This window comes from Lycorma delicatula, chromosome 13, assembly GCF_047948215.1.
Source record: "Lycorma delicatula isolate Av1 chromosome 13, ASM4794821v1, whole genome shotgun sequence".
Classification (NCBI taxonomy): Eukaryota; Metazoa; Arthropoda; class Insecta; order Hemiptera; family Fulgoridae; genus Lycorma; species Lycorma delicatula.
The window spans coordinates 37,705,209-37,726,637 of NC_134467.1; the positions used below are offsets into that span (position 1 = coordinate 37,705,209).

At 25.4% G+C, this 21,429-nt stretch overlaps 1 protein-coding gene across 6 annotated transcripts in view; it reads left to right on the plus strand.

Moving 5' to 3' along the window:
* The window catches only part of shep (RNA binding motif single stranded interacting protein alan shepard), a 312,235-nt gene extending 310,386 nt beyond the window's left edge, over positions 1–1,849 (plus strand). For 4 of the 6 annotated variants that reach the window (XM_075381468.1, XM_075381470.1, XM_075381471.1 and 1 more), the window contains one exon: positions 1,304–1,849. The gene's annotated coding sequence lies outside the window, so the exon portion shown is untranslated. The remainder of the gene's footprint in view (positions 1–1,303) is intronic. The other 2 variants (XM_075381472.1, XM_075381473.1) reach the window with 2 other exon arrangements.
* Positions 1,850–21,429: the final 19,580 nt, after the last annotated feature.

Below are 21,429 nucleotides of genomic sequence, written 5' to 3' on the forward strand. Positions count from 1 at the left end.
TATGATCTATGTATTTTTACATGAAAATCCAAGTCATTTTTATGTTCAGTCCAGAATTATTATTTTATGCTTATTAGTAATTTCTTAATTTTATTTTTCTCCGTCTCACTTGAAAAGATAATATATATATGTAAGTGTGTATACTGTCCGCTTTAGTTTATAATAAACAGCAATCTCTTACATAGTTTTTGTAAATTTCTTTTTTTAGTTTCATGAACATGCACACTTTTTTCATCTTCATATTTTTTGTGAATGTTTTTTTTTTCAGTTAAACTGTTTTTTTGTTAACCTATCAAAATTAAACAAAAAATAAAACATACTTAAAAATCCATTAAAAATAATGCTTGTGTAATAATATTTAAATTTTGATTATTTAAAGTATTTGTTTGTTGATCATTTTAAATTTACAATCAGCTTTTAAAAATAATAATAATTATTATTATTATTATATTTATTCCACAAAATATAAACAGATTACAAGTGAAAATAGAGTTATTTACAGTTATAAATAATTAAAGCGTAGGCTTAATAGATATAGAACTAAACAATAAAAAAAAAATAAAAAAAAAAAAATAGAAGTAAAATAATAAAAGTAAACATTTATTATATATAATCTTGTGAAACTAGGTACCCGCTATAGTAATAACTATATTTGAGGTTACCATCCAATTATTTTGCGATGAGTAAAATAGTAATTAGTTATACAAGTATTCTTCATTAAATCAAAATTTAACGAAGAATTAAAGAAATATTGTGATTTTTTTTTTACTGCCATGGTCATTATATTTAAATATGTATATATAGATATATCCTTGATGGAGTGTTAGTGTCTTGGCTTTTTATCCGGAGGTTCCAAGTTTGAATCCCGGTTAGGCACGGCGTTTTTTATATGCTACAAAAATTTCATTTCTATCTCCCACGCCACGCAAAGATTTCAAGCTTATGTGGTTGAGATCATCAAAGCAAAGCAAAAAATATATATATAAAAAAAATTAAAAACGATGTTATCTTTGATGATCTATGGTAATCGTTTATTAAATAATGGGTTTTATTGATATTTTAATTTACACTGTTACCCTTCAGGTATTTGGATGTTAAACCATAAAATGTTCTAGTTGTGTCGAAACTTTCAAGTTATAAGAATAATAATAAATTATGGTTTAATATCTTAGACTTGTTTAATTTAAGATATTTTTATACATAATAAAATATACTAAAAATTAGTTGTAAATAATTATTTATAGATTTATTTATAATAATTTCTATTTAAATATGTTTAATTTAACTTTTTATTTATTTACAGGCAGATACATCCCAACCTAACTCTGCATGATTTTTATCTTAAATGAGTAAACAACAAAAGAAAATATATGATTATTTATAAATCAGTTGTTTTGTTTTATTTATTAATAAAACAAAACATTAAATTATTATTAAGTTTATTTTTATTATTATTATTATTTAATTTTTTTTATTCGTAAATTTGTTTGTTGGTAATCATGAATAATTATTTAAAAAATATATGGATAAATAATAATAATAATAAATAAGTAAAATAAACAAAAAATAAATCGACTATGTTCCTGCTAGGAGATGGTTTTGAAAATTGATAATTAATAAAAAAGAAGATTTCAAGATCGAAGATAATTTACTGTCTTTAAAGTTATACATGTATGTTGCCAATTTCGAAGGTTTTCATAAATATGTAAAAGCATATTGACATTAATAAAGTAAAGTAATTAAAATAATTTAAGTAATTAATTTTTTAATTTAAAAAAAAAAATAAGTACGCTTTTGTTTTTTTATTCCATTGGTATTAATATAGTAAGCAATCTACCGCTGTAGTTAGTTAGTTAATTCTTAGATTGCGCTACTGAAATGCTATATTGAAATAAATGGATAAATAAATATATTTAACCAAACTTTTAACCTATGCTCGCTGCAAGCATAGGTTGTTATGTTTGGTTAGAATATATTTATTTATTTTCTTATTTCAATATAGCATTTCAGCGGCGCAATTTAAGAACTACAGCGGTAGATAAGCCTACTACATTATAACCATTTCATTTATTTCTACGTATATATTGTGATATGTTTTTTCTGATTTTATGAATTATTATATCATATTAAGAAGATAATATGCGTTATATGTTCATGCCTGTATACTTTGCTCCATTAAGAATGGATTCTTTTTTTAATATCATATTTAATTCAGTATATCACAGTTTTTCGTAATAAAAATTTTTTTTCTCCTTTTTTTTATGCTTGTTACACTCCTGAATGTTGTTTTTTGTATAATGTCTTAATGCTAATTAAAAAAAAGAAAAAAGATTTTCATAAATTTACGTTTTTTGTTTCTTGTTTTACAGAATAGAAAACCTTCCAAATAAATCTATAATTTTTAAAAATTGGCAAACTTATGTATAATAATTTTATAATTTTTTTTCTTCAATGAATTTTGGTTGAACTATTAGTTAATTACATGTATTTCTGGTTAATATTGTTATTATTATATTCTCATAGTGTTAAAGTGTTCTTCTTCTCCAATTCATAAATAAATTAATTCATAATAATTTAAAAAAAAAAAAATGTAATTAAATTATAATATATATTATGTAGTTTAATTTATATGTTTATTATTATTACCAGATTTTTTTTTATTTAAGTTTTTCCTAGGTATAAAATTTATTTAGCTAAATTTATTATTATTATTATTAGAGTTTATTATTAATATAACTATTTATTTCTACATTCCTGTTATGAATGTGTTTACATGTATGTTTTTTCTTTCTTTTTTTTAATAGTAATTTTTTTAATGTACAGTATGGTCGTCAGAGTTTTCATTAATTGGTTTATTATATATTGTAATGAAGTTAATTTATGTAAATAACACCAACACTTATTCATTTATGTAATTTCAGAGCTCAAATTTTTACTTCAGTTAATTTTTTAATGGGACACATGTTACCATACATTTTAATGGTAACACATGTTATCTATATTGTATATTGTAACGTAAATGAATGCATTTTCCACTTATTTAAAATAAAAAAAAAAACAATTGCTAATTTTAATTCTGATAAAAATAATTTATCGTTAAATGCCCTTAAAGATGTCATTTTGGATTATAATGTTGGTTTTTTGGTTTTAAGTTGCTTTGACATCCAAATAATTAGCGTATGTTATTGGATTTCCATATTAAAGTGAAAAGCTATGTTTGGATTACAACACTATAGATTTTAAAATAAAATTAATAAATTTATGTTTCTTTTCTATTATCTCCTGAATGAATTATCAGTAAAATTATAAATTATTAAAATTTATTTTAATAAATATATATCATAAAAAAATACATTACAATTTTTTTTTTCAAATCAATTTTAATGTTTTACGGCCTTTTTTCAAATATAAATTAGACAAACATTAATATTTAAAATCTAATAATAACAATTAACAATTCTGGAATTTGTAGAAACATCTCACTGAATATATTACAACAAAAAATATGTTATAGAGAACATCTTATTGAATTTTTTTGTTATTAAAAAACCGGTACAGTCAGATATGTTTATATCAGAATTTTTTTTAATATATATGTATATAAATCATAAAAAGTCTAATCGTAAAAAAAAAAAAATACAGTAAAAGGTATTTAATAGAGAACTAAATGCGATATTTTAAATAGTAATATAATGAACAATTTTATATTATCTATATTTGGCTTCTAAAATTCTATAGTATAAATATTTTTTTCTTTTTTAACACTTAATCAGCTCAACATTATGTTTTTTTCAACATATTTTACTATATTACATAAAATAAGACGTAAAGATAGATGCATTTACCAAAGTGTAACAAATTACATAGAGAATGGTATTGTCTAATACAATTAGAAAGAGTAATCTATTGAAAAATTTACCTGCAATATATATGTATATATATATATATATATATATATATATATATATATATATATAAAAGAATTATTTAATAAAAGTTATCCTACCCCTTCTACTATTTTTGTAAATGTAGTAATAAAATTACATAATAATTTAAACTACCGTCAAGCTTCATAACGTAAATAAACTTGTACAATATATAAAAGTTTTTTTTTTTAAGCTCAAGATTGGTGAAAACTTAAATTTTTTAGACTATACTGTAATATTTTAGTTTCTTCTATTTATTTATTATTAATTGTTTATAGTTATTTGATAGGGTGCAGCCAAATGTCAAAACCATTTTTTTTTCTCTTTTTTTAATTCTTCCAAATATATTTTTTTTTAATAATTTGTTTTTCTCTTATTTTGTTTTATTTGTTTGATTGTTTATTTTTTTTTATAATTTAGTTTATTGTATTATTTGTTTTTTTTTTTTGTATTATATATAATTTTAAAAGTATATATGTATAATTATATGTAATAGGGAAAAGAAATATTGATTGATTGTTCATACGTTTTATTTGTTTGTTTTGTTGGTCGGACAATTGGTTGGTTGGTTAATTAATAATGATTGATTAATCTATTTAAAAAATATATATATATATTAAAATAGAAAGAGAGATAATAAGATTTAAATTGATTGAACTATTTGTTTATTTAGTTTTATTATTTAATAGTGTTGTTGTATTGTGTTGTGGTTTTTCTTTACGTCATCGTTTGTCGTCGTCGTCATGGTAATGTAATTATAACATATTTTTACTAAAGTGTATTTATGTTTAGATATGTGTGGACATCGATTTGGTTTAGTGTATATGTAGTTTATAATTAAATTAATTAATTAATCAATATAAGATAGAAATGTAGTCAGCGATTTAATTTTTAATTAAAAATAATCTTTTTATTATTGATTATAATTTAATTTAGATAAATTAGTAAAAAATTAAATTTATTTATCTTTTATAAGTAAATCTTACATTAATTTTCTTCTCTCTCTATATACATATATAGTTAAATAAATGATAATACTTATAATTTTTTTTTTCTCTATAAATTTGTAAAACATGGACTGAATTTTTTCAATATTTTATTTTAATTTAATATTAATATAGTTTAAATAAATTTAGGTAATTAATTTAAAATGTAAAAAAAATTGTTAACTATTAATATTATACCAGTTGTTTTGTTTTTTTTTTCAGAAGGGGTTAATAATTTTAAAAAAATTATATTACGAGAATAAACCGTAGAAATATTTTTAACAAAAGTCTTCTTTTTTTTTCAGGAAAGACAAAGGATAGTATTAATTATGAAGCTGGTGGACATTTTTTTTTAATAAGTCTGTTTTTTCAATAGAAATTTGCATTTTATGAATAAATAAAACTTTTGTATTAAAAAATTATTTTTATTCAATATTTAATCTTAACAAAGTTTAAATATGTTATCCAGTAATTAAGTGATCGTAATATTTGTTTAAAATAACATTTTTGTCCAATCAGGCTTTGTGTATGCACTGATTGATTGTATAATCTGTTTTAGGGAGTTTTTACACAAAACAATAAAGAAAAATGCTTTATGTTAATAATGTTATATATAACATTTTAAAGTAGACCTTTACATACATTTTATACCACAAAACTTATAAACTCTTGCCATATGGTAATAAGTAATAATTAGGCAGCATATAATTTTCATATTAATTTTTCTGGTAAGGTTATCCTTCTGAGTACTGCCTTCCGCTCTTCATGAATGAAAAAAAATTATTTTATTTCATTACAGTGTATGTTTTTTTTTTAATAAACTGAAAATTGTTAAATATGTAACATTGTTAAAATTTTCTTAAATATCAAAACATTTTTCTCGATTTTCAAATAAATCTTTACTTAATAATTATTGTTTTTACATTTTTAATTAAATATTTTAATTAATAATACATTTTTAATAAAATTGCGACCAATTCCGGGTCGCAAGATGGGGTTATCTTTACCAAAATATATGAAAATAAATATATCCTGACCCACCAAAAATTAAAAAATAGTATGAGGATCTGTTAAATAATTTATTTAATATAAATAACAAATGGTGGATGCTGTGTAACATAATTTACACATCAATGTTTTAGCATTCAGTATTTCTCTTGCATTTTCCTAAAATTTCATGTTGATTACATAAAATAAATTATACATAATTTTTTCTATATAACAATCTTTCTTTTAAGTGTGATATTTTTAACACTTTGAAGGCTCTGAATATCACTTGTAATTTAAGTTCAAGAATAGATTAACGAATAAGGAAACTACTTCATTTCTCATTTTAAACCTGGAATTATGTGCTTGTTTTTTTTTTTGGAAGCTATGTTATTTTCAGGAGCGGCTGGTGATTCGCATCACCTCATCTATTCTAATACAGCAATTAAAATAAATAATAATAAAAAAAGTTGGATAAATTAATTTAATTAAGAAAAAGTTAAATATATTTTTATGGAACTTTGTTAAATATCTTTAAAATGATAAGTTAAATAAAAAAAAATGAATATAATATTAACTCCCATTAAAAATGTCTACCAATTCTGTTATTAATATTATTGTGTATCTTTGTTAAAAAATAATTTTATTAATTTTTTTTTTTATTATAAGGGATTTAAGAAACACCTGGTATTGTATATATGCAGTAAAAGTTAAGAATTTGTTTTTGTATATTTAAAAAGTAATGTCGGTTCACTCTTTAATATATATTTTCTGTTTAAAAAAAAAATGATTGAACTTTCTAAAGAATTATAATAAGAAAAATATTGTTATTTTTATGAACAACAGAATTTATATATATGTTGTCATCTTTTCTATGAATTTAATAATTAAAAATTGTTAGTTTTCTTTATATAATTATATAAACCAGTATAATTACAGTCATTGAAATCTCCAATCATTAAATATTTCTAAAATAAATAATGTGAAATATTATTTATTGCATGACTGTAGAATGGAGTGTTGTAATTTCATGTTTATTGTCATATAGTGGTCCTTGAGTTAAGATATTTAATCATACTGGCTGGGGTTTTAATGAGTACAGGCATAAATTAATGTATGATTGTATCATTTGAACTATTTTGTACATGTTTTAATAATATTGTATTATAGAGGAAAAGTTGTCTTGAGTTGTAACACGAATTAAAAGTTTTCTGTTCGTTATTATATACTCTCCTGTCATGAATGTACTTTCTACTCATCATTCATCTGGGAATTTTAAAGTTTTAAGTTTCTCTTGGAAAAACGATATATTTAGGAATAAATTTAAATTTGACACATCAATATCGCTTAAACATTTCTCTTTACACTTTTGTATTACTTTTATGTGTTCATGCTTATAAGTTGCATAACTATTAAATTTAATTTTTAATCACTATATTTTCAAAAGTTTTTTCCTGATCATAAAAAATTTTTTTTTTTAAATACAAGGTACATTATTCATTTGTGCTCTTTGCAATTTTTATAAATTGTAAAAGTAACAGCTTTTCAAAATAAATAATTTTTTGTGACATTGGTTCCAATTAAATTGCCTGCTTGCAAGATCTGATCTCAGTGTAAATGTTGATTGATTTTTAACTATATATTTTCTAAGCATTAAGTACAGATTTAGATTTTATAAGAAGCCCATCATCCCTTCCCCATAATAAAGCATGAACAGTTTTTTTTTTCAATTTTATTTCTCTAGCTAATTTCTGTACCATACACATATTACAAGATATAAGCAACTATCACCTAGAAATTTCATCAGAAGTGACTTAAAATTTCATCTCTTCAGTCATTATTTTATTTGGTTATATTTAATCATTTACGAAGTGAGATCAAAAAATACGGTGAATAAATTTTTATTAAAAAAAGTAATAAGGTTACATAGATATCGATTTAATCTCCTTCAAAGTACTGACCTTGGCTAGCAATGCACTTATCCCAACGTTGACTCCATGACTGGAGGCATTTCTGGAAGGTGTCTTTCGGAAGGGCTTTCAGCTGCTCGGTCGTGGCCCTCTCAATGTCAGCAATGGTGTCAAAACGTTTTCCTTTAAGCACAGTTTTAATTTTTGGGAAGAACCAAAAGTCACATGGTGCTAAATTCGGAGAGTATGGCGGATGTGGACAGACAGGAGCACTTTTTTCGGCCAAAAATTCGTGAATGAGAAGCGAGGTGACACGGCGCGTTGTCATGGTGAAGAAGGAAGCCATTGGTCCATTTTTCTGGTCGCTTTCTTCGTGCGTCGTTTCGCAAACGTTGCAGTACACCAGTATAAAATTCAGAGTTGTACAGTTGTTCCCCTTGGAACACTCTGATCGCACTATCGAAAAAAAGAACGAGCATGACCTTGATGTTGGATTTTGGCTGACGTGCCTTTTTAGGGCGAGGAGATGAACTGGTTTTGCATTGGGAACTCTGCATTTTGGTATCAGGGTCATAGCCATAGACCCAAATTTCATCTCCAGTTACAATTTTGGCCATGAAGTCCAGATTGGCCATGAAGTCCAGATCTGCATGAAGACGACCCTTCAACTCTGTGCAAATTGGCACACGATTTTCCTTCTGTTCATCACTCAAAAGTCTGGGAACAAATTTTGCACTCGCTCGTCTCATTTGCAATTCATTAGTTAAAATGCTTTGAATGGATCTGTACAAGATATTAAGGTCTTCCGATAGCTCTCGAATAGTCATTCGCCTGTTTGAACAAACCATTGTTTCCACTTTTTGCACATTTTCAACTGTTTTTGAGGTTACTGGACGTCCCGCACGCTGCTCGTCTTTCAACAGACTCATTTCCATTTTTAAATCGGTCATACCACTTGTACACAGTCTTCAAAGTTACCACATTATCGCCGTACACCGATTCTAACATTTCGTGAGCTTCTTTGACACTCTTTTGCAACTTAAAACAAAATTTAATGTTTATGCATTGTTCAAAATCCATGTTGCGCGACAGACACAATAAACACAACCTCACTCTAGCGGCTCTGGCAGCTGACTGGCAAGCTCAAACGTGTTACAACTTGTCCCTGCCTGTCTCAGTTGATCACGCTATTGGAAAAATTACAGCATATGGATGCAGCGTCGGTAGTTGCCGCTATAAAAATTCATTCACCGTATTTTTTGATCACACCTCATATATTGGATTATTAAATGACTGGAAAATATATCTTAATTATTTAATTGTATTTTAAATACAAATCTTAAATATAATAATCCTTCAACCCTATCAGATTCAGACTTGATTATAATAAAATATAATTTTCTATCGTTATTTTTAATTAATAAACCTTTACCATATCAGCAAATATATAGCAAACATGTTTATCACTATTATAATTTCGATTTGATTGTTACAGATTTATTTCCTCATCACTTTTTATGTACTTTCTCTTCTTGATGTCATATAATATCATACGATTCAGTAAATCCTCCTTAAAGTTCAAAATCATAAAATTTTGAATAGTTAGGTATGAATTGTATTATTCTTGAAATTTTCCAGAATTTTTTATCCTATTTTATATGTTTATTGTTTCTCTAGATATCAAGAAGTATATTAATGATTTGCAGGCCTGTCACCTATGATTTTACATATAAAATATATATATTGATTTTATCTCTGCCTTAAATTTCAAGCTAAACTGAATATAAAAAGGTGAAATTAAGTTATTCATGCAAATATTATTTTTTTATGCCTTAATAATACATTTAATTCAACATCATATCTAAGTACTTGTTAATTAGTAACTGATTATTTAATTTCCTGTTTAGCGCTTCTAGTCATAATTTTTTTTTTTATTCAACAATAAAGCATCAACCTTTCAACCAGGAGCATCCCGGTTCAAATTTGTTAGGCATAGCATTTTTCATATGCTGTAAAATTCCATTTCCATAGTCCCACGTACAAGCTTTTTAAAGCTTCTGTGGTAAATTCATTTAAGTCAACAAAAAAAATTTTCTTATTGATTTTATATATTTGAATTAATTAAAAATTAATGGATTCTACCATTTTGAATATTGTCTTAAATAAGAAAATCCGTATTATAATTATGTTCAGATCTATATATGAGTGAGAAATAAGTAAAATATACTCATCGTATTGGTCTAACACGTATTGGTGAACACGTCTTCCCAGATCAGCTGATTTGGAAGTCGGAGGGTTTCAGCGTTCAACTCCTAGTAAAAGTAGTTACTTTTATAAGGATTTGAATAGTAGATCGTGGATACCGGCTTTTTTTGGCGATTGGGTTTCAATTAATAACCACACATCTCGGAAATGGTCGAACTGAGACTGTACAAGACTACAACTTCATTTACACTCATATATATCATCCACATTCATCCTCTGAAGTAATACCTGAACGGTAATTCCCGGAGACTAAACAAGAAAAAGAAAGAAAAGTAAATAAACACAAAAAAAAATCAATTTTTTTTAAAGAAATGGCCTTTTTTGTCTTTAATTTGGTTGTAGCCTATAAATATTTAAGTTTTACTGAAAAAGAAAGATTTTGTCAGTTTTATTATATTACCAAGCTAATGTACCAATAAACAATGCTAAAATCAGTATGTTGTATTTATTTATATCTATAAGAGGTTCTGTGATCTGTAAATTCTTCTTTCTTCAAAAAGATTAAAAGTGTGATTTACCATTGTCTAAGATACATATTGTCCTTCCGTATGAAAGGTAAATATGATATAGCACCGTATGGTAGATATGGCACCATTCTGCCGTAGATATAGAGGTTGCTAAATTTAAAGTGTTGAATAACTTTTACTGTGTATACATACATATATTTTTTTTTCTAGTTTTTAATGAAATATAATTTTATGTTTTTATCTATAATTTAAAGTTTTTTGTTCTATGTAATTATTAAAAATTATTTAATAAAAATTTAGGTATATATATATTTTTTTGTTAATTTGGGAAAAAAAATTACATCTCAACATAGTATAATATTAAATTATTAATTAAAAATTAAATACATTTGAAAATAAATAAATAAAAATATTATAAAACGCTCAATTTTTTTTTTTGTGAGATTTTTTTTTCTATTTTGTTTTACTATAATAATGATTATTATTAATATTATAAATATTATTATTGTTATTGTTACTGACTAGTCAACTTAAATTTATGATTATTATTTATTATTTTATTTTATTTCCTGCGATTATTATTTTTGAATAAATTTTATCGTCATGTATCTACAGATTATTTATATGAATTGCATAGTTTTGGTGCACTTTTTTTATAATTTAAAAATATGTATTGCTTTTATTTATTTATAGAATGTATGACATAAAAAATATTTTTACATAAAATATTTATGATATAAAAAAATATTTTATTTTCCAATTTCTTTGTTAATGTCTTGCTTTGTTAAGTATAATTCAGTGTTAAATATTGAAAAATTGAGGTTTAGTTTTTCTAATTAAATTTTGATACTTTTTTGTATCGATATTAAAAATTAGGGATACTGTTAACTACCAGGTCTTAATTAAAAAAAAAGAAAAGTATAATTGTAACCATTCTAATAAAAATCCAATACAACTTTTGTACAAAATTTGTAACTTATGTTGGGTGGTGGTAGCAGGAGAGTAGTACTATACCTTTAATAGTATATTATCATTCATCTAAAAATTCCAAAATCTCATTTTCAGTAAATAAAAATCGCTTCTTAATTTCATTATTTTTGTCCGTTAACAGTGTTTTTCTTTGTAATTCTTTTTTGTATGCTTCCATTTCATTCTTAAATGAAATAATTACCTCTTTTCATTTGTCTTCCACTTATTATTGCTTTATCCTTATAATTTTTTAATTAATTTTTCCTAATTTATTTACAATCTGTTTCTTTATTATAATTAGCATGATTGTGTACATATAACTAATTTAAGTTGTATTTTATTATTTTATGAATATATCATCAAGTACATTCACAGCATGAACAAGAAAGCATCTTTTTGCCTCAAATGAAGGAAGCTACCACATTTTTTATTTGATCATAATAATCAGTACATTTTTCTCACTGATTAATGAAAAACGAGGCTTTAACCACCTTTTCTTATATATTCTGAACTTGAGATAAATTGATGCTCTTGGTAAATCAAAATTTATTTTGGGATTTAATCTTTACAAACTACTTCATTCAAACTAACTTATTTTTTTTTAGAATTACAGTTTGTTTTAATCTGTACAAATAAAAATTAGATGCTATTGCTTTTATCAATGTATATTTTTACATAATTATTTAGAATTTAAATTCTGTTAATTTTCAAAGGTTTTTTCCACCTCAGAACTCTTCACTGTCTAAATTCTATTAAATTTACTCTTTAATTTTGTCCTATAATATATGATTCTGATAATTTTCTTCTTTTTTTTTTTAAGGCTTCTTACAGATTAAAATTTATGTTACATACATATGCGAACGCTATGTTTTGTATAAATTATAAGAAAGAGTAGAGTTGTTTTTCAAGTTTAATTTTTACAGCATGATGTTAATTCTTCAGTTAGATTTCGTATAAATAAATTTAGCATTTGATGTTTCCAACAGATGATGTTTTTTATACCAAAAATTCATTTAATAAAGTTTTAAATATTTTGTGCAGGTATTGTATGTTTCTTTCTAAACATTATGGAATTGAGGGTACCTCAATCCATTCTTCCAATCATTCCACTGCCAATCTTCTTAAATCCATTTAATTGTAGATATCTTTCTCCCCAACTGTATGATCTTTATACGATAATATTTTATTTTATATCCCAGTTTTGTTTTGTTATAATCCGGTCTTTTCTAGATGTAACTTTTTGTCCCTGAATCCTATAAAAAGAAAGATAATTGCACAGGGGATTAATCTAACAACAGGGTTATTAAGTGAAAGAATTGTCACCTTTAGGATTCGGATTCCTAATTTTCTTTTTTTGGATGGGGAGAAAGAATGAATTACTATTTTACATCGGCAGTCCTGTAAAAAAATTTGTTCTACTCAGTTTCTGTATGGATTGGCTACCCAAATCATTTGCTGAATTTCTTGGTTTTTAGGGTCATATCTTATACGTTAAATGATAGGCTAATGGAACACATTTCCAAATTCTTGTATTCTGCATCAAACCAATAATTTCGCCCTTTAATATTATTATTAAGTGAAATTTATCAGAAAAATAAGTTTCTTTGTTTTTTCATCTTTTATTTGATAAAATATCACTTAACGGTTAGGTCAGCTTTTTTATCTTTTTCACCATGCCTTAAAGAAACATTTGTTCGTTATATTCCACTGTAGATTAGACATTAATCTTTTCAATTTTCCATTAATCATTTCTTTACTGGCCTACCTGTTTTTTTTTTTTTGCCTGTTTTATTTGTTATATTTTTTTTGTCATATTTATATTTTATATATAAAAAAAACAACATTGTGATGTCATTTTATGTATTATAAAAATTTAACAAGAAATTTTATAAATTTCTTTTAAAAATAAAAACATAAGAAATTTTTTTTAAAAATAATATTCAATAGTTTTATTTATTTATTTTAGTTTTAATTTGTTTTAAGGTAATTAGAAATAAGTAAATAATTCTATATTATTCATGATAATGTTAAAATAGTAATAATAATAATAATTAGTTATTAATTTAATTCTTAAATAATAATAGATATAATGTAGTAATAATAATAAAATATATTTAGAGTTAATAAATTTTTTTTCAAATAAATTTTTTTACATATTTTTTTTTTCAAATATCTTTTTTTTAATTTGGTATGTTAATAAATAAGATGGATAAAATTATGTAGTTTTTATTATTACTATTATTATTAAAAATTAGGTTTATAAATAAATTATATAATTTTTTTTTAATAAATTTAATTTGTTTGTTTTTTATTTTGTTAGTTTTTTTTTTTTTTAATTTTAAGTTAACCCTCTTCATTTTTTCTTTTCTAATATTCAGTCAAGCATAATAATAATAATTTTATTTTAGATGAAATAAAAAAATTTTAATTTGAATTTAGCCTTTTTTTTAACTTATATTCTGTACATTTTATTATAGACATGTATTTAATTTGGATTGAAATTTTATAAATCTTAAAATATAAATTTCCTTTTTATTGTACATAATTAATATAGTATAATTTTTTTTTTTTAACCTTGACAACTTGACTACTTTTTTTATATATATATATGTATGAGGCATGTTTTTTTAAGTAAGGGTCGTTTTGATATAAAAATTGAAATAAGTAACTTGTGATTTAAATCAATTAATTACTCTGTTATATACTTCATCATCTTCAAACTTCTATGATGCAAGCCATTGTTTTAAATGTAGAAAAAGGTGATAATCACTTTGTACAAGATCAGGACTGTAACACACATGTTCGAAGATTTCTCAACGAAATCATTGCAATTGTTCAGTGGTTTTGTTTGCCGTGTGTGTTATCGTGAAGAAACAAAATCCATGTAGGTAGGTTACCTTATCACACCTTTTGTTTTGATTTAAACATAAAGTTTTATAAGTGTTTCACAGTATGTATCAGCATTAACAGTTCTTCCACGTTCAAGAAATTCAATCAGCAATGTCCCAAAAAACTGTAGCCATAAGCTTTTTTATTTAACTGTTTAGGCTTTGGGAATGATGATTGCCGCCATCGCTTTGATTCCTGATTTGTTTCAACGTTTGAATATGATATCCACATTTCATCACCGGTCATAATGTGTTTCCATAAATCATCACCTTCATTTTCATGGAATCTCAAAAATCTTTGAGCTGCAACAATACGTTTTTCTTTGTATGTTTCTGTCAACAGTTTTGCTACCTGTGTCTGGAACGCAACTTTCTGTAACCCAGTTTTTCAATTAAAATGTCGTAAATTACTAATCGTGAAACAAAAGGAAATTCTATCAGTAACGGAAAAACAGTAAGCCTTTTATTTTCATGGATTTTTGCATTCACAGTTTCAGTCAATTCATCTGTGATGACAGTCAGGCAATCGCTTTGTTCTTTGTTCAAAAAACAAATGACACCATTGGCGAACTGTACCTTCACACATAACACTGGTTATATAAACATTGACGATTTCTCTGTGAATAACAGCACCAGATATGTTTTTCACCAATAGATAACGAATTACTGATCGGACTTCACAACTTGTGGAATTATTTATTGTAGCAGTCTTTTCAACCAGGCTATATACAGCAAATAACGTTAACCTATTGTTGCAAACAGATGATCGTTGATATAAATAAACATGCTACACTAGCACGATCAATTTTCACTGCATCTAATGGCGGCAAATTGAAAACGACCCTTACTTAAAAAACATGCTTCGTATTACATTCTATTTAAAAACTTAGATTTTTCAAAATAAAATTAGAATTGTTTTCCTTAAAAAATAAACAATTCCCATCTTTTTTTATTTATTAATCTAGTTGATTGTTTAAGAATAAATGAAGTGAATTTTTTATATGTATATACAGAAGGAGTAATATCGTCCCTGTCTCGCTTATCTCTCTGATGCAATATAAGCTTTGCGACTACTCCTGCCAATGTCATCCTTTACCAAATATATTTCCCTGTCAATAACCGCATGTATATACATTCTAAGTGGAATCAAACTGGTTAGTTAATGTTAGTATAAAAATTAATACTTCTAATTAGATATAAACCACCTCCCTTCTGGTTAATAACAAAGGAAAGGAACATTTTATTATATTATACTTCTCTGTTAATGCTTAAACTTCATATGTTTTTAGTGTAATATAGCATATCTACATATAGTATATTAAAGAAACAGGACATACCAAGACTTTACAACTTTTCGCATAGATTGCTCATATCTTGTTATTTAAATTTCATTGAATGAAATTTAAATTTTTCAATATATCAGAAAATGAGGGTAACTCCTATTTCTGCTGATTTAATTTATGGTTAATTTTTTTTAAATTTAATTCCATATTATTGGTTTTAATAACATTTTTATAATCATTGATATTACAAAGGTCCAGAAGCTGTATTTTATATTGTTACTGACAATTAATTTAAATGGTTTTAGTTCAGAATCCTCCAGTATAATTTTTGAGTCATCAGTAAAACAAAAAATTATAAAAAAATGTTTCATTATAAATAATTTTTAATGCATTAGTTTACTTTGCTATTACTGCCAAGCTATAACAAGTAACTCGCCTTGATCACTAAAAATAATGTTTTATACAGAATACCATTTTATTTTCTTACGGCAACTATGATCATTATTTTTATCGTTTAGATGATTTGATGAATTACATCTAATAACTAATCTTAAAATCGTCCTTGACATTTCTGCTAAAATTTAATAACAAAATTTCTATTTAACTTTTTCAGCTTGAAAAATATATCTCTTGTAGATTTAATATTGAATTTTAAGTAGATAAATTAAATAAAATACAAAATTAAGCTTCAATTGATAAAGAGGACCATCCGATATGTAATATTTGAGATATGGTACTGAATTTGATTCTTAATATATATTGCTTAAATAATGTTCTACAATTTCTTTTATATTTACAAACAGCATTAGTGCTTTGTACACTGTGGCATAAGGAAACAGGAAATTTTGAAGTAACTCTCACAAAAGTAAAAAAAAAATGTTTTTACTAGTTTTATTGTTGAAAACAAAAATTAAATTTCGTGCCATTAAGTGTCTCAACACAAAAAATTTCAATTTCTGATAAGAGTGTTCATAAGACGATGGCCATTCAAACGTATGCATTCCTGGAAGCGAATGCTTAGATTTTCCATGGAACTTTGAAATACTTCCACGGAAATTGCAGAAATTTCTTCTCAAATTCTTGTTTTTAACTCTGCATTTATTGTCAAGTGAGTGGTGTAGCCTTTACTTTTTAGGTATCCCCACAAGAAAAAATTGCACACTGACAAATTGTGATATTGAAGGTTAATGAATAACACCAAACTGTGAAATTAATTGGTTACCAAAGAGCTGTAGAACGACTGTTATTGGCATTCCGGCAGTATGGGCGTGACTCCATCTTGATGAAACCAAAGATTATGAAGATCAAGAACATTTTAAAGTTATTCTGCTACAAAAGGTTTGAGCATATCAACGTATCGTTCAGACGTTATGTTGTTCCATACCCTCTCTCATCCTGAAAGAAGTAAGATACAGTCAAACCTCATGTTGATATGGCACACCAAACTGTAACCTTTCGGTCATTCGTGTAATTGACAACGGTTTTCAGCTGCCAAATATCAGCAATTCTGCTTGTTTATGTACCCACTGATATGGAAATGAGCCTTATCTAACACGAAAAGGTTTTCAACAAAATCAGGGTTGTTATTAAACTTTTCAATCGTTTAATCACAGAATTGTTGTCGCACCATGTAATCTGATAGTTTTCAGTTCCTGTACACTTTGAATTTTGTAAGGCTGAAAAATTTCATTGTGGAGCATTCAGCAGACAATCCAGTGCTGCTGTGTGTTTCTTTGCCGAAACTCGTGGGCTCCTAATTGAGGCCCAAACTGCTTCAGTGTTTTCTGGAATTCATTGACCTCCTGGTGGTTTCTTTTTTAGAGCTGTACGTATCTTCTTGAAATTCTCAACCCATGTCTTGATGGTGTGACAAAATGGAACGCAATCATGATATCCCAAATTGTAATGACGTCGGAATTCCTGTTCAGCAGCAGTCACAATGCCACCATTCTTATAAAATACATGTTGTGTACCGACTCACTGATCCATGATTACTAAATGGAAGGTAGTTGTACACAGAAGAATGCTACTCCCACCCACCTTTCTACCAGCTTTTCAGGGCTGCCACTACTAATTTCTAAATTTTCCGTTTCCCTGTGCCACTGTATTACAATTTTCTCACTTTTGAGGATCCTTTCATTGAACTATCTACTATTTCATTTTTTATCAACAAAAAATGTTATATTTTAAGGTAAATTTTTAAATTTTATGGTTGATTTTTAATTTCTAATTAAATTTTTATTATTATAAATATCAATATTTATAATATTGCAATAGTTAATAAAGTTATAATGTATATTACAATTTTTAGTAATTAAAGAATATTAATTATAATATTAAATAAAATAATAATTTTTTATTAATAAAGTGTCCTATTAAAAATAATTTTTTATTAATTTTCTTCTTTCTTTTTACAAATTAAAATATAAATATCCAAACGTAATATATTTTTTATAATTATATATATATATATATTTATATATACATATTTATTATTATTGTTATATTTAAGATCATTAGTAATAACTTAAAAAAAGTTTTTTTTTTTTATTAATTATTGCAAAAAAATATAATACTTAAATAGAAATCATATTTTTTATTATTTATTTATTTTTTAATCATAATATTTTAAAAGTAAATGTTGTAGATGTTTTTGTTTTTTTTTTGTTTTTTCTTAATAAATATTATTAATTAATTATGAAATCTCAGGGATACAAACAAATCAGTTTTATTAGATGTTTTAATTATTTTTTATTCAATTAATATTACAATAGATTGTAAGTAGTTGGTGTGCTTGTCTTATGTATATTATACTTATAATTTTTACTTTTTTGTTTATTGTTTTCTATATCTTAATATTTCAGAATTTTTAATAATAATAGTAAAATATAAATAATAATAATAATAAAAACTATATTAATTTTTTTTTTAATAAAAATTTGAAATTTTATAAGTGTTAATTGATATCATGAAAGAAATTACTACATACATTTAGAACCAATTGAAAAAACCCATATACTCTAATAGAATGCAATTTTTTTTTTTTTGAAGGTAAATAAGTTGTTCTAAATTTAAGTGTTAATGAAAATAACAGAATGTAAGATGCATATCCAATGTAAAATTAATTAAAAATATATAGCTGTGGTAAACTGTTATTTTCTTTTCCAGTTCGTTAATGAGTAATATTTTTTTATTCTTTTTTTTTCATTTACATATATAATATATAAAATACTATTAGTAGTAAATTTGTCATCATTTTTTTTTTTAAAAACAATTACAACCTGTAATAAAAATATTTATGTGTAGGATCATCTAAATGTTATTGAAATTTAAACATAATACTCGCCTGCGTTTGTTGATATAATTATGTAATAAATAAACTTTCCATTTAATCTCAATAAAAAAAATTCAACATTGGTAATTTTTTTAAAAATATTATTAAAATGAAAAGTAATCTTTATTTATAGAAAAAATAAATAAAACTTGTTGATTGTTAATATTTTTAACAATAGAATCTTTGGAGACTTTTATGTTCATATGTTAAACAAAATATTGCCCTTTCATTATTAAAAACTAAAGCAGTTACATAAAAAACACTCATAAAATTAATTTTATAACAATTTTAATCTACTTTATTCAAATTTTGAAAAAATAGTTTATGAAGTAAGAGAAAATATCAATTATGATTTATTACTTTTGTACTTCTTTAAACGAGGGGTCAATACTGATGATACATGATGTGCATAGCCACAAGTCCCCACAAATGTTTATTCTTCATAATTATTGTTAAGGTCCCTTCCCCTTAATGTGATCTCTGAGAGTTTCTTGCACACCACTGGCTGCAGAGCATCTGAGTAGAATTTGCTATAGCAATTCATCTTCGCCACAGCCTCTGCAGGTCAAGGAATCCTTTAAGTAGAATCGGAAGAGGTTCTGTCCAGTAACGATGTGGTTGATGCAACGTCTATCCGCAGATCTGGCGACTGCCCTCAACACATTCCAGTATAATTTGTTAAATTATGATTAATGAATCGATGAAAAAATGAATTTAATGAACCTTTAAGAAATTTACATTTATAGTTTGTATTTTAGAAAGGATTGCTTTATTTGTTAGATAAATGAACGTTAGGTTTATTTTACAGACAATGGATAGGTAAAGATTATTTGTTTTTATTCACAAACAACCTATCCAACAGGTTATATTAGATATTATTTAGTTTTTTAGATCTAGTGTTGACTTGGTTCATCCAAAGAACCAAAACATGTTTAGTAATGTTTAATCCTTATGACTGAAGACCTTATTTGGTACAATGGATATTTAAAAATATAACAATAAATCATCTTTAAAAAAGCGGCATCGTTAAATAATATTGAATACAAATTTCTGTTTGGCATGGTAATTAGTAAATGTTGTTATTTTATTAACATGTTGACACAAACATTTTGTAGTGAACATCTTAATCATAATATACGAGGGCTATTCAGAAAGTAAGGAACATTTTGGAATTTTAAAAAAACCAAGTACAAGAAAAACATTTATTATATACATGTGAAAGAGGGACTAAAATACTACTTTTCAACATAATCACCATACAAATTCAGGCACTTATCATAGCGGTGGACAAGCTTTGAAATTCCTGTGTCATAGAATTATGCCGCCTGTGATCTCAACCACTCAGTGACGCACCCATCTTGCACAAAATTTGTGGTAGCCTAGCTTCTGTGAAACAATTTCAAAAAATAAAGTCCGTGAAACTTGTGAGAAACATAGAGAAAGCTCAGTTATTGTGAAACGGCGGTTTTCACGAATCTTTTCGTCAACTTTGGAGACCAAATCGTCAGTTACAATGCTCGGACGTCCACTCTTCTCTTTATCGTGAACGTTTGTTTGGCCATTTTTAAACTGAATACACCACTTCCTGACAGAACTTTCACTCATTACGGTATTCCCGTACACTTCACACAGTTCCCGATGAATTTCTATTGGTTTTAAGTTTTTTGCCAACAAAAAACGAATCACTGACCGCACCTCACAACTGGCGGGATTTTTGATTGCAGCACACATTTCAAATTTGTATATAAAAAAACGGGCAGTACGGAGATGTTCCCGTTGTCATGGCTGGACGCTGACTGAGGTGCCGAGCACGAGCACACCAATATATACACGATTGGCGTGTGCCTGGCGGCGTCAGGTGGAAACGTTCCTTACTTTCTGAATAGCCCTCGTATATGCACTTTGCTAAAAGAAACAAAATTATTTTATTTATTCGGATAAAATAATCAATTTTTTCTTTCAAAACAGTATTCATTCTGCATTGTTCATTTACTGGTTGCAATAATTTTTCTACTGATGAATTTATCGTGTTAACATACTTTGTGAAATATATTTCCCATAATAAATGTTTTATTTAAATCTTTTTAATTACAAAAAAGTGTTGGCTCACGTTACTTTTCATTCCTTGAAACAGAAAGAGATTTGTGGGTGTCATATCAGATGAATAGGTCATCTAAGGTATAAGAATTGCAATAAGCTTTGGTAAAAATACTCAAATAAGAAGTGATTAATATTGCGAGCATTGTCATTGTGCAAATTCACGTTTTTATTTACCTATAATACAATCTGTTATCTCCTTAAATACCACATTACTTTTAAATAAAATTTTTTATTGATATTCACAATTGTATTCGGATATATTCAAAACAACAAAACTATTCGCATCATCTTCCCATATGAGCAACTATGGGATG